This window comes from Otolemur garnettii, unplaced genomic scaffold, assembly GCF_000181295.1.
Source record: "Otolemur garnettii isolate 467f Iridium unplaced genomic scaffold, OtoGar3 scaffold00014, whole genome shotgun sequence".
NCBI lineage: Eukaryota > Metazoa > Chordata > Mammalia > Primates > Galagidae > Otolemur > Otolemur garnettii.
This window is the reverse complement of record NW_003852409.1, coordinates 19,211,000-19,226,993: the sequence shown is the minus strand read 5'-3', so window position 1 is coordinate 19,226,993 and position 15,994 is coordinate 19,211,000.

Genomic DNA, 15,994 nt, shown 5'->3' with positions numbered 1-15,994 from the left:
GATGAGGAATGGACTAATATGCTGGCTTCAAAGATCTGAAGAGGAAAGAAGGATTCAATGTAGTCTATGAAACTGCCAATGGATAGAATTAGGTGAGGGATTAAATTTCACAGGGATATGTGGGCTTGAATATAGGAGAAACAATTTGCTAACCATAAGGTAAACCCAGGATGGAATGTGCCAGTCCATATAATAGGAAGCTCCCATTTCTGCGAATGTTCTAGTAAAAGTTGGAGCGAGGGATGTTACCTAAGCCAATCTTGCACTGTCATTGACTATATGGCCTTTAAAAATTCCTGAGATTCCGTGGGTGAGTCATAATGATAAGGTGAGATCAGAAAAGCATTTCTCAAAGTGCATTCCTCAGAATAGGCACGTTTTAATGGAAGAATTTCACAATCAAATTAAGTTTGGGGAATGCTTATTTGCCTTGGTTAAACACCTTCTTAGAGCATTTATTTAGTTAATGAGTACTGTGAATCTCCAAAATTGTACAGGCTGCATAAAAAGTTTCCTAAAATTGTTTGGTGACAGAAACCTTTCATTTACTATGCAGTTTTTTCTTAGAAGAATATCTCACAAAAGTAGTGTATGGCAAATCTTGTATATTGTTGAAGCAGGAGAGGAGGCTTTGGAGTCTTGAAGAAAAGGGCTTAAACCAGGACTCTGCCATTTACTAGCTACCTATTTTTTGGACAAGTCTTATTTCTCTGTGCTTTCTTTATCACGTGTGCAGAAGTCATAATGTCTGAACAGCACAGAGGGTAACACTTCCTACATTGTAACCCTATGGCGGATGTTAACTGTCATCATCACCTTCATTATCATCATCATCATCATCATCAATAGTCTGGACAGAATCCCATGGGGTTCTACTTCTATAGTAGTCTTCAGATTATATGAGATTTAATAGAATAAAGTTTATGTGACATTAGTTTTTAGGAGGTGAGTCTGGCAGCATCAGTTCAATTTTAAAATATGCATGTGCTCCAAGGTCTCCAGTCCTCTTCAAGGAAGCTAGCTGGAAAACTATGTGCACATATGCAGAAATAGGCAGGTGCATAATATGGAAAGGCTGAAAGCAGCCCAAGTGTGTGTCTCCCTATGGGGGTTTAACCAAAGCAAAACCAGAATAAAATAAAACTTTTTATCGTGAAATCCAGTGTGGTCATGAAAAAGAGTGATATAAAACTGATGTGGATTTGTGTATCACAGTGCTCATGGCATAGTGTCTGGCTCATCATGGACAATAACTAAATATGTTTGAAGTAGTGCTAACACCATGATATACTGCTGAGTGAAAAAAGCAAGTCTGCAAACAGTAATATACATATTTTGTGTGTATGTGTACTATGTAGAGTGTATGCACATGTACAAGTATGTACACATACCTAGTATATCTAGCATACAGATATGTGGGGGGGGGGCTCAGCACTCAAGGCACCGTCAAGGCTCACAGCCTTCCCCAGGGTTTATTCTCCCCTCATGTTCGTCCCTGTGTCCCTGTTTCTGCATATATTCACGAGGCTTACACTTCACCCCACGTGAACCTGAGATGCAGAACTCAGCCTTTATACCTGTATCTCCAAGAATCCACTGACACCCAGAGCTTTTCTTCTTTTTGCTGGTATTACTGAAGATTTGTGGGGTTAATGAGGAGCTTTTCGGAGTCGCATGGAAACAAACACGGCCTTCTGCCCTCACAGTGGCTTCAGTACCACTTCATTTCCCTTCCTCCAGCCCCCGCTCCTTGCCCATCCTCCACCTCCTGTAACACTCAAACGCTGCATTTCCTTCCACCCAAACTCTTCTCGCCATACTAGGGGCTCTTATTCTCTCATTTTCATGTAAATCCCCAAATGAGTGCCCTTTACACAATAAATTCCATGGAATGCTTTATCCCATAGAATTACAATTACACATTTGTAGATAAAAGCATGGAAGGGTATATATCACACCATCATTCGTCACAACCTTTTGGGTACGGGCTTGTAGAGAGTAGAGCATATGATCGGCTAAGAGAGTTCACGTTTTTATGGATGTATTGCTTGAATTTTCTCTAGGAAATTTCTATTGTTTGAATTTTCTAAAAGAGTTTAAATTTTATGTTTGCTATCAAGTAAATAGAGAAGCAGCAGTCATTATTTCTACTTCTGAATAGAAAAACATGGGACAAGTGAGAAACAGCCTGTTTGATGATAAAAATAATGCAAAATGAGAGGAGGGACCAACCACAAGGGGACTTGACTTGGTTCCCACCAGTTAAACTTTGTATCCCAGTGTTTGGGGGAAGGAGAGCTTGAATCATCTTCGGACATCTCTTAATGTGGACATACGGGCTACCAAAAACTATCATTTTAAAAATATATTATATGGAAATTGTTACCTGAAAGGAAAAGCCTTCTGTTTTGGTCACGAGAATATGTTCAAATAAAGTCATGGCTCATACTATGGTTATACACCTGCAAGGGAAAGTGCTGCTGAGAAGTTCACCAGCGACTATCCATCATGCTAAATAGCTATGGAAGCGCTGGATAGGGAGCAGCACTGGCTACTGAGATAGTAACACCGATGGCATGTGAATATTTGAGGCCTGTGACTATTCTTTTTTTTCCTCTCTTTTTCTTACACTTCTTTTTCATTAGGAAAGCTGATTTCCATATCTAACATTGCTAATTTGTGGCCCTGAGTACAGATGGGCACCTGACATCCAGAAGGGTAAGTGGCATCATGGCATCAGAGATGCGAGGTAGCTGTAGAGAGACCAGGAAACTTGACCATGCCTATTCTGCCCTGGCATTTAACAATGCTTCCAAAAGGAGGGAAGTCCTCAAGATTTTTACTACTGTACTTAGCTTCACTAGCATTTATGTAAATCAGCTCCCAGCATTGGCGTTGAGATCGCAACCTTTTTCCCAAGTACGGGAGCCACTACCTTCTAGGAAAAATCCTTATTTGTCCCCAAACTATTGCCCAAATGGATGAGACAGGGAGAATTCTGGCTCAGTGGCCCTCTGGTTTGGGAATGGGAGCAGACTGCTGACATGTTCTGAAAGTCCATTAACAATCACTGAATTATTCAGTTTCTTCCTTGCTCCGTCAGAGAGTGATCCATCTTCTACAGATCCATTCAGTTCTTTCCAATTCTCCAATCCTCAAGAAGAAATTCATGCTTTATATGCTTTCCTGAATAGCTGAATGTGGAAGGAAATTCAACGATCAGACCACCTCTTGTCCCATTTTATCTTATTCCAACGCAGCCACTGGGATTGAGAGACAGCTGGGCTGGGATGAAAAAGCTCTGGTGTTAGGAAACACGAATTCAAGTTCCAACCCTCTCATCATTAATGTCACAAACTTGGACACCCTACTTCACTCCCTGGAGTCTGATTTCTTCTCCTACTACTCTTCAAAAGAAATGTAATACATGTATTATCTTAACTAATTCACATGGGTGTTGAGAGAACTAAGTAGAAAGAAATATATGCAAACCCACTTGTAAATAAGTCAGCAGAAAACAAAATTTATATAAATAGAACATACAACAATACTGAAACATTGAGGGAAAGCCATGACATTTGTCTAAATTTGTCTTCAACTTTTGTGAGTTCTAATATATTTGCTTTTAGTCCCCTTCCCTTGTTAAGTGTCTATTCCTTGTTTATTTTGAGGTCTTGGGTAAATTGCGGAATATGCTTGATCCTCAGTTTCCTCACTCCTTAGAAGTGGGAATTAACCTTCACACCATACATGCAAAATTGACTTGAGAGAATTTTAGAATGCAAGTTTTTTTTTGTTTTGTTTTGTTTTTTTAGCAGGGCCGGGCTTGAACCCGCCACACCTGGTATATGGGACCGGCGCCCTACTCCTTGAGCCACAGGTACTGCCCAAATGTGAGGTTTTAAATAGGTTCTTCTCCTTAGCCTCTGAGTCCAGGCCACTTCCTATTCAGAAACAGAATCATAGCTAAGTCCAGGGACCAACACTCAATATTATGTCAGATTTTTTGGATACCAGTGTTTCCTTAGGTTGTCATTCCCTCAATATTGTACCTTTGCATAAGGGGGAAAGGACACTTAATGGAATTAATACGTTACTTATCACTTATGTTCCAAAATGCTCCTTTGAGCTAGAAGGGTCACCCTGAAGTTTGGCACATAAGATGAAAAAAAAAAGTTTATATTTTTGGCAGAAAAATATGAAATGAGTAACAGGGACATAAATGTGATGAAGATTGAATAGGAGACGGTTGAGCCATTGACTAACATGACTCATTCTTACCTCATTCGTATTTATTAACAATAATAATGGCCGGCAGAATGGCTCCAATGTGTCAGAGGCTTACTTGCATCATCTCATTTAATCTTCCTAGTAAACCTGTGGTGTGAAGGTTAATTCCCACTTCTAACGAGTGAGGAAACTGAGGATCATGCATATTATGCAATTTACACAAGACCTCAAAAATGAGCAAGGAATAGAGACTTAAGAGGGGGAGGTTAAAGGCAAAGCACTTTTGTACACAGTACACCGGTGTGTCTCCTTAGATAGGTAGGGCTCACATGCCTTCCATCTGGGAATTGTGCTAAACGTATAGTGGACATCCACCAGATGTTTCTTGATTATGCTGGGAAAGCACTGTTTCCCAACAGAATGAAAAGCTAGAGAAAAGTAAGAAACTTCAGAATAGTTCATGTTGAATGATAAGAAGATAGCACATTTCTGGCCTATAAATTACAAAAGTCCTGAGTTCTCTTCTCATCTGGAATGTTGATGTATTCTGTGACTCCATGCCTTAGTTTTGATGGAACTGTGGTACCCGCCTCACACATCGAGCCAGGGAGTTTGAAGCAAACAAGATGTCAGGACAGTACTTGGCAATAGAAAGACAGTGCTATTGTCACTATTCTCTAAGACTAAGAATAGGGCTTATGGTATTTGTATCTCTGAAAAATAATGATAATAAATTCACATAAGCAAAGGTCTAGAAGAATTGTGGGCAAAGACATGAGTGGATGGGAGTAGGAGGTGTGGGGGTGAGCAAGATGAGTAACATGAATACTGCAAGGCTTGAAAATTATTACAAGAGCTCATTCAATCCAGGATAACAAGTTTGTAAGGTGAACGGGAGGTGAGACAGGTGATGCATACTAGTAGGTTTGGGGAGAAGTCAAAGATGAAAACAATTGACTCACCATTTCACTTTTGGCTCCATCTTCTGGAGTCACAAAGCTAGTGATGACCCTACAGAATAGACTGGGGAAGAAAAAAAGGTTTATTCAATAGATAAATGTATGGGAATTGAAAGACAGTCAAGAATAGCAATATAAAGAGAATAGTCATAAGGACAAAATGTGTATTAATACTAAAAAGCAATTAAAACAGAGCCTTAAATATATTTAGCATTTAATGAATGGTAGTGAGGATAATGGTAGTGTCTATTAGATGCTCAGGAAATGTGAGAAGTACAAATGTATAAAATATGGTCCCTATAAAACGAAATACAATTTTTTCCAGTTCTTCAAAATGTGATGTGAGAACATTTAGAGAACTAAAAATAGACCTGCCATTTGATCCTGCAATTCCTTTATTAGGTATATATCCAGAAGACCAAAAATCACATTACAACAAAGGTATTTGTATCAGAATGTTTATTGCAGCCCAGTCATAATTGCTAGGTCATGGAAGAAGCCCAAATGCCCATTGATCCATGAATGGATCAATAAATTGTGGTATATGTACACCATGGAATGCTATGCAGCCATAAAGAAAGATGGAGACTTTACCTCCTTCATATTTACATGGATGGAACTGGAAAATGTTTTTCTTAGCAAAGTATCTCAAGAATGGAAGAAAAAGTATCCAATGTACACAGCCCTATTATGAAACTAATTTATAGCTTTCATATGAAAGCTATAATCTAATTATAGCCTAAGAATATAGGGAGTGGGAGGGGAGAGGAGAGGAGGCAGGTGAATGGATGGAGGGAAAGTGATTGGAGGGATCAGCTCTATGGTTTATCTTACAAAGGTACAAGTGAATCTTTCTAAAAGTAGAATATAAATGTCTTAACACAATAAGTAAGAAAATCCCGTGAAGGCTATGTTAGCCAGTTTGATGAAAATATTTCAAATTGTATATGAAAACACCACAGTGTACCTCACAATTGCATTAATGTACACAGCTATGATTTAATAAACAAAGGGGGGGGGAACAAAATATGATTTTGGTATTGAAATTGCATTGAAAATGTAGACTGCTTTGAGTAGAATTGACATTTTGACAATGTTGATTCTCTCCAGTCAAAAGCCTGGTATGTTCTTCCATTTGTTAGTGTCTTCTGCAATTTCTTTTCTTAGGGTTTCATAATTCTCTTTGAAAAGTTCTTTCATCTCTTGTTAGGTATATTCTTAAGTATCTCATTTTCTTTGAAGTTACTGTGAAAGGAATTGTGTCCTTGATTTGCTTCTTAACTTGAATGTTACTGGGGTATACAAAGGCTACTGATTTGTGGACACTGATTTTATACCCTGAGGCACTACTGTATTTCCTGATGATTTCCAGGAGTTTTGTGGTTGAATCTCTGGGGTTTTCTAAGTATAAGTTTGTATCATCAGCAAAGAGGGAGAATTTGACCTCCTCTGCCCTCATTTGGATGTCCTTTATATCTATCCTTCTATTTCCTGATTGTATTCACTAGAACTTCCAGAATGATGGTGAATAATAGTGGTGATAGAGGACATCCTTGTCTTATTCAAGGTCTAAGTGAAGAAGCTTTCAGTTTTACACCATTCAGGATGAAGTTAGCTGTGTGTTTCTCATAGTTGACTTCAATCAGCTTAAGGAATATGCCATCCATTTATGCCTATTTTCTTAAGAGTTCTTGTTAGAAAAGGATGCTGAATTTTGTCAAATGTTTTTTTCTACATCTATTAAAAGGATCATATGGTCTTTGTTTTTGCTTCTATTGTCATGATGTATTACATTTATGGATTTGTGTATTTTGAACCAACCTTGCATCGTTGGATGAAATATACTTGATTGTGATGTATAATTTTTTTAAATGAGTAGCTGTAATCAATTAGCTAAGATTTTGTTGAGTATCTTTGCATCAATATTCATTATTATAATTGGTCTGTAATTCTCCTTTTTGGATGGATCCTTTCCTAGTTTAGCTAAGCCTGTTCTCAGTAATAAAAACAAAGTTGGAGGCATTACCCTACCAGATTTCAGGCTACATTATAAGTCTACAGTAATCAAAACAGCATGGTATTAGAACAAAAAAAGAGACACACACATATGGAACACAATAGAAAACCAAGAGATGAACCCAGTGTCTACTTGTCATCTGATCTTTGGTAAATCAAACAAAAGCATACAATGGGGAAAAAAATACCTATTTAACAAATGGTTCTGGGAACTGGATAACCACATATGGAAGACTGAAACTTAAACCAGACTTTTCATTCCTTACAAAAATTGATTCAAGAGACTTAAACCTAAGACACAAAATGATAAAAATCTTAGAAGAAAGTGTGGAGAAAACTTTTGATGTTGTTGGACCGGGGAAAGATTTTATGACAAAGACTTCAGCGACCATTGTGACAACAATAAAAATTGACAAATGGGACTTAATTAAGCCGAAAAGCTTCTACATACCTAAGGACACAGCAAGTAAAGCAAAAAGACAATCTTTAGAATGGGAAAAGATTCAGGATATCAATCTGACAAAGGATTGATAACTAGAATCTACACTGGGTTCAACTCTGTTTTTGTTACTGAGACTCTATAGAGAACTCAACCAACAGAAAAAGAGTAAGAATCCCATGTACCTCTGGGCAAGAGATATAAACAGAACCTTCTCTCATGAAGATAGATGAATGGCTAACAAACATTTGAAAAAAATTCTTATTATCCCAGATCATCAGAGAAACGCAAATCAAAACCACCCTGAGATATGACCTAACCCTAGTCAGAATAGCCCACATCACAAAGTCTCAAAGCTGCAGATGCTGTCGTGAATGTGGAGAGAAGGGAACACTTTTACACTGCTGGTGGGCCTGCAAAACAATATAACCTTTTTGGAAGGAAGTATGGTATAATCCTCAAAGAATCCAAATTAGACATCCCATTACTAGGCATCTACCCAGAAAAAAAAAAATTCCTTTCATTATAAAGACATTTGCATTATACTGCTTATTATAGCTCAATTTATAATTGCCAAAATGTGAAAACAACCTAAATGCTCACCAGTGTATGAGGGGATTAACAAGCCGTGGTATATGTATACCATGCAATACTATTTAGCCATTAAAAAGATGGAGACTTTACATCTTTTGTATTAACCTAGGTAGAGGTGGAACACATTCTTCTTAGTAAAGCATCATAAGAATGGAGAAGCAAGAATCTGATGTACTCATTTCTAATATGAAGGCAGTAGATGATCTAATCCACGGTGGGGGGTAGGGGAATGAGGAATCTGGAAGAGAGGAGTAAGGAGGGATGGCCTGTCATGGTGTATGGCACACCTTTTGTGGGTAGGACACAATTACAGAAGGAACGTTACCTAACAACCCTAAACAAGGTAACCTAATTCTTTGTACCTTCAATGAAAATCAAAGAAACAAACAAACAAAAAAAAACCACAGAAGCTTATGATCAGTAGGACCAGGACTAGAGAAAAACAGCAAGGACTCGGGAGTAGAAGAAACAAAATGGCAGTTTGCTTAAAATAATGTCTCCAATGTCCCAGTCATTCCTGTATCCACATCCTTTACAATGCTACTTAGCTTCCCCCATTGAAGTGTAGAGCAGTGATTTTCAACTGGTGCGTTATAGTACACTGGTGTACCATGAGAGGATCTTAGGCAAATATTTTCAAAAATCATTAATTAAATTATTTTCAAAAGACTTTAAGGTGTAATAAGCATATTCTTTATTTTACTATTTTTTGATCAATATAATTTAAGTGTGTTGCAGAAGTTTAACTATAGTTTCTTTTATTTTTATTAAATCATAGTTGTGTACATTAATGCAATCATGGGTACAATGTGCTGGTTTTACATACAATTTGAAATGCTTTCATCAAACTGGTCAACACAGCCTTCATGGCATTTTCGTAGTTATTGTGTTAAGACATTTATATTCTACACCTAGTAAATTTCACATGTGCTCTTGTAAGATGCATCATAGGTGTGGTCCCACCGATTACTCTCCCTCCACTCATCCTTTTCCCTCCCCCTCCCCTTTCCCCTTCTTTACAGTTTCAAGTGTGCTGTGAGATGAAAAGTTTGAAAACCAGTGATGTAGAGTCTGTCTCTCCAACCCTCAAATCTGGACTAGCCTTGGAACTTGCATTGCCAATACAAATTGTGGCAGAAGTGACTTTGTACTCATGTTGAAGCTAAGTCCATGAGGCCTTGCATACTTTTTCTTTCTCTCTTAGATCCTTGCTAGCTGTCATGACGACAAACCCAGGCTTGCTAGATGATGAAAGGCACATGGTCAGTCAAGCCACCCATCTCCAGAGCTGATAGGTAGCCAATTGCCAAACAATGAGTGACGCTGTACCTAGACTAACCAGCCTCAGCTGACCCATCAGCAGACTACAAACATGTGTGAGCCCAGCTGAACTCATGTAAGCCTGGGCAGATCAGCAGAACTTCCCACTAGGCCTACAGACTTGTGGGCAATAAGTTGTTTCATTTTGAGATACTATGTGTCTGGGTGGTTTGGGTATGCTGTCTTAGACAACTGATATGTGCTATCTTCTTCCATGATCATTACAACTGCTCTGTGAGATTTCACATCATGAATATGATTTGACTGATAAGGAAAGAAATATTCAGTGAGATGGAAATTAACTCATCTAAGGTCATAGGAGGAGACGTGGCGACTCAAGGCTTTACTCAGTCTGTCTGACTCCAAATCCTATACACTTTACACTATGTCATGCTATCTTAAGTAAAGTGGAAAAAGTGGTTTTTGTGTTGATTAGAGTGGTTGGCTTGGGGACAAGAGTCTGAGCAAGAGTGAAACCCATAAAGGTCAAGTGGATGATTCTTGTCTACTTTCCTCAAATCATGAAGGAAAGGAAAAGTTGATCACCAAGCAGAAACAAGGAGTTACACAGGTGAGGACTGGAGTCATGGTGAATCAACATCTCTGTCCAGAAAGAAATGTGACCTTAAGTGGGAAAGAGGAGAAATTGTTTAAAATTAGAATATCAGAACCAAACATGGGCCATCACAATTCCTACTTTCCTCCCTCTCTTTACCACCTCCTGGGTGAAAGCAATTTGAAGAAGTTGGAAAGTGTGTTTCCATTATCAGAGCTTAGGAAAATCTGTGTCTTGAACCACTCCCCCAAATTTTTCATTCACGTCTGTCATTGTGCCTTTGTTAAAGATTCCTTCTTCTGCTCTGTTTGAGTAAAGGAATCCTGAAGGTTTTCTCTTTGGGATTGATGTTACTGCTGCTCACCAGATAATTTTGACCACATGGTGGGACAAGTCTTCTGCACATACAGGAGGACCACACTTTCAATCTTTTTTGTAGCTGAGTGGAAAATGAGATTATCCTGGCAAATGAGTTATAAAGATAAGGAATATGTCTGTTCCACGCCAGATAAATTCAAAGAAAAAGAAAAAGATCCACCAGAATGCTTTTTCTCACTGGTGTGGAGACCAACAACGTTCAAGATGGTTGTTCCATCAACTTGGCTCCCTGAGTGACAGTAAATATTAGAGTTTCCATGTCAACTGTGATGACAGTGATAATATAAATCTTTATTATTTTAAACCACTAAGAATTGGAGGTTGGTTGCTATTTAAGCAAAACATAGTTTATTCTGATTAAGAAGCCCTCTTCTCTTTGTTATTTTAAGTCAAAATTTCTTGAAGTGTATTATTTGTATGTAACACCAATCCTGAGAAGTTAACTGCCAAAAAATTCTATTATTGATAAATTCAGGGCAACACTGCCTACCCAGGTCTCATCTTAGAAAATCCTAATAATTGCTCTGGAGCAAATTGGAATATACTATTCTAGACTCTACTTTTGGCCAATCCATCTATTATTAAGGTTTTAAATACTACATATATGCACATATTTCTAAATATACAACTCCTAACTCTTAGGTAGGCCCCCATAGAATGTTATTCTGACACTTCAAATTCAGTAAGTTATATACCAAATTCATAATCTTCCTCTAACTCAATCTGTTCCCCCTGTTGGTAACACTTCTCCAAAGACACTAAGCTCTCTTCTGTTTTCTATATGTATATATGATTAAAAACTCTCCAAAGTCATAAAGTTAATCTAGTCCTTCACTATTTATACCCACACCAAGTGCAAAAACTGGCCCCCAGCAGGAGATAATAATGCAGGTTAAATGACCCTTGAAGGTGTTTATTCTATCCTTTGGAATATGACACTTAAGAAAAATACATAGGCTCTGAGAAAGTTAAGTGTGAATTTTAGCTCCTCCCTTCATATCTTGAAAACTCAACACGTTAATTCATCTGTGTTTCTATAAAATGTGGTAAGACTATTACCACATAATATAGTGAATTTTTAATGTTTCTTGCAGCCATACTAAACATGTAAAAAATGCTCAAAAATTTAAGCTTTCTTGTCTTTCCTCCCGAACAAGTTATGATTATTGCCAAAATTTAAATACTATTGATAAAAATGGAAGAAATTATAAGCCCTATGAAATGTAGTTTTGAAAACATCACTGTGATCAAGACCTGATTGTGATTCCATTGTCTCAATACCTTCTGGCTCTATGCACATTCTTCTCTCTCCTTCATGGGTCTGCCTTCGTTCTGATTGCCATCATCCATCACGCAGCTCCATTATTCCAACCATTCCTTAACTGCCTTTGGTCTTTTCACTAATCCATTCTCCATCCTGCTCCTAGAGTGATCTTCCCAAAGGACAACTAACTCTCCTCTTGAGAACCTTTGAATGGTACCCCATTGCTTTTAGCGTAAAAACTAAGTTCCTTTCTTGGCTTGACTTACTGAAAAGGCAGTTCAGAATGTTCCTCATCTCCTGCCAGCCTCTACTTAAAATCCTCAATCTCAGTTACACTGAACTGGTTTGGTTCTGCAAACAGGCTGTGCTCATTCACCTGACCATTACTTTCCCAGTGATGGGTTCTCTTCCTGGGACACTATATCCTGGCTCAGGATACCTTCAATTCATCCTTCAAGGTTTGGCTAATATATTTATTACCCTATCCAGTAAACCTTCCCTGGCCTCATTTCCATGGTACTCTGCTACCCTCCAATATACTCTCTTTTTCCCTGATCAGAACATGTATTAGGTTACTAATCTGCCTCTCCACTAGAAATTTCTTGCAGACAGGAAGAATGCTTGAACCACACAGTAGGACCTCAGGAGAGAGATGTGTTTTGAATGAATGAATTAATTAATTCTGTTAGGAGGGGTGGCAGTCACTAATTCTACTGCTTGCTTTTTGATCATATGGCAGAACGCACTGCACTTGCTCACCCCCCTGTGGATGTATGAACCAAGTAATTAGTTCTGGCCAATGAGACATGAGTATCATTTGGGGATTGAACATTTAATTTTCGCTGTGAGACCCTGCAGAACTCTTTATTATTTGACACAGAGACAAGCACCATTAAAGTTGGTGGTTGTTTCATGAGTCTATGTTCCATTAGGGATACATGAATGGGGAATAAGTGTTTATCATCCTAACCAGCTGAGTTCTCAGCGTTGTTTGTAACTAAGGATATCATACCCCATCCTGACTGAATCAGGAGGGATGTAGAAAATGTGACCTAGTGCAGTGAAAAAAGAGGAGAAACAGGGGAAAGTGATGATGGTAATAAAATTTCACGTTTTGTTGAAGCTGATAACTTTCCTGAGTTATCTTTCCTGAGTTGCTTTCCTTTGGCTGAAAGCAAGTGGCCTTTAAGATGAATGCCAGGGTTTGGTAGCTGTCCAGAGGCACCTTCAAAAGGTGGCTGCCATTTGTGACTAACATAAGGTTATGTCTGTGGTAAGAGAGTTTTAAGGTCATGATGTCACTGGAATAAATCTCCCTACGTATGATATGAGTAATCTCTGTGGCTTCTCTTTTTGTGGACTAGTTTGGAGTAGATTTTTCATCCAGAGTTTTATTTGAGAGTTTCCATTGTAGGCAGGAAGCAGAGGCAGGTCACCTTGACTGCTGGTGAGTGTACCTAACATGTATACTTAATAATGCATACTCTTTTGAGTGGACTACCCTATTGGAAATTCTTCACCGTCTATTGGAATGTTCTAGTGAGTTAATTTCTGTTGGTGGCATACAGACATTGTATGGGACATTGCTTTCTCGGGGGAAACATTACTTGCAGTTTTTTGTATCCAGGTAAAGTGTGGAGCTCAGATATTATGTAAATAATTCCAAAAAGAAAAAAGAAACGATCAAAACCAGAATAATATTAAGGATAATCCTTAACAAGTGCTGTCTTTGGGCTAGACGCAACGTCACATACAGCCCATGGCTTTGTCATTTACTCCTCTCAATCAATGACTCTACAATGTAGATACCATTTTTATCCAGTTTTACAGATAAAAGAGCTAAGGCCCAGGGAGATTTAGTAACTTTCCAAAGGTCACCCAATGAAGAAGTGGCATAGTCAAAACAAAAATTGAGCAATCTGACTTTGGAGCTGTGGTCTAGACTATACACTTCATTATTATTATCTCCGCCCAGACTAAAGAGCTATTAATTATCTCCTTTGTGTTAAACACAAAAGAGGTTAGTGTGTTTATTCATGGGAAAACTCATTAGAGAGAATAAGTACCTTGTTAAAAGTTTACAGATGGTCTATCCCAAAATCCAGAGTCTGCAGATGCTGGCATGGATGTGGAGAGAAGGGAACACTTTTATGCTGCTGGTGAGACTGCAAACTAATACAACCTCTGTGGAAAGAAGTATGGAGAACTCTCAAAGAACTACAAAGTGGACCTTCCATTTGATCCCACAATTCTATTACTTTTTGAGTATTGAGAAGAAAAAAAAGACATTTTATGACAAGGACATTTGCACTAGAATGTTTATTGTAGTTCAATTCATAATTTTTAAGACATGAAAGCAATCTAAGGGCCCATCAACCCATGACTGATGAACAAACTGTGGCATATGTATACCATGGAGTACTATTCAGCCATAAGGAAAGATGGAGAATGTCTGTTTACCTGGATGGAGCTGAAACACACTCTTTTAGTAAAGTATTGCAAGAGAGGGAAAAAAATCTAATATACTCAATATTAACATGAAACCAATTTATAAACAATTACACACCCACATGAAAGAAAGAAAATCACAAGTATAATCTAGGGAGGGGACAGGGAGAGCAGTGGCGGGTGGGGGGAGAGGGAGAGTGATTGGGGGATCTCACCTAATGTGCACGGTGTAAGGGTGCTCAGTGTGCCCCCTGGGTGAAGGGCTCTACTACAACTTAAACTTTACCTTAGAAATGAAAGCAATGTGACCTAAACATTCCTACCCTCATATTAATCTAAAATTAAAAAACAGAAAATAAGTAAGTGTACATGTGTTAGGAACTTCGTCTTTCTTCTGTTTCTTTCCCTGGGTGGCTCCCTTTGGAGCCCCTCATCTTCACCTTCTTCCTATTGATTTGGCAGGAAGTTTCCCTAATCCTTCTCTTAGGGGTAGCTCCAGACGCTATCCCCAAACTCAAAAAAATCCCATTGAGATTCAACTACAAATTAGACCTTTGTTGGGCTTTCTGAAGGGATGGTGGTGGAACTAGTTAGATCATGTCATGAGGGAGATGAAAAGAAACTAAAATGGCACTTTCCGAGTCCCCCCAACTTACTATCACATACTTTATAATATATTAAACATGATCTCATTTAATCTTCTCTGCTCACAATGAGTAGCTATTATTTTTCACATTTTACATACTCTCTTCTTCAGGGAAACTGAAGATTTGAAACTCAAGTTCTGCTGGCTCCAAAGCCAATAATTGATCCACCCCACATGTCTGGAAGAGAATGCTTTCTTTTGAGGTGTCAGAAGTAGAACATTTCCAAATGATAAGACCCTGGGCCCCAGATACTGTGACAGAGTCATCTCGGGTTTAGAGTAACAGTGAAATTTTTGGGCTCCACTGTAGTCCTGCTTATTTGGGGTAGCTAGGATTGTGTCCCAGAAATGTGTATTTATTTATTTATGAAACAGAGTCTCATTGTGTCACCCTGGGTAGAACGCCGTGGCTTCAGCCTACCTCACAGCAACCTCAAACCTCCAAGTTGAAGCGATCCTCCTGTCTTACCCTCCTGAGTAGCCTGTCACAACGCCTGGCTACTTTTTCTATTTTTAGGAGAGACAGGGCGTGTGTGTGTGTGTGTGGGTGTGGGTGTGTGCATGTGTGTATGTGTGGGCAGATGCCGGTGTGTGTTGCTAACAGCTCTAGCTCAGGCTGCTCTTGAACTCCTGAGCTCCAAGCAACCCTCCCACCTAAGCCTCCCAGAGCTCTAGGATTATAGGTGAGAGCTACTGCACTGGCCTAAAATGTGTATTTTAATGAGCTTTTTGGATGTTGCTTCTGAATATCATCATTGCATGTTTATGCTTTGCTACCACTTCATGAAAAGAATAGTGTGAAAACCACTTCATAAAAGGTAAGTAAAGGGAGACCTGGTGACCTTATACTGTGAATGAAGAAGTGACTGAGACTGATGGTTGGGGCCAGAGGAGGAAGGCGGGATGTGGGTATGTGGGGCAGATACCCCTGTGTGTGTGGGTGATGCTAAAAGACACTGGCAGAGAAGAGAAAAAGAGAAGTCCATATCTCTCACTTGAAGTCCATGATTCAAGTGTTCACGCCCACGTCCTTTCCTCCAGGAGACTACCTGGATCATTCTTTTCCAAAGCTCATCTACAATTACTTTCCCATCCCTTCATTCTGCTTTATTTTTTTTTCTCTGACTTCATCTTGTCGCTATTA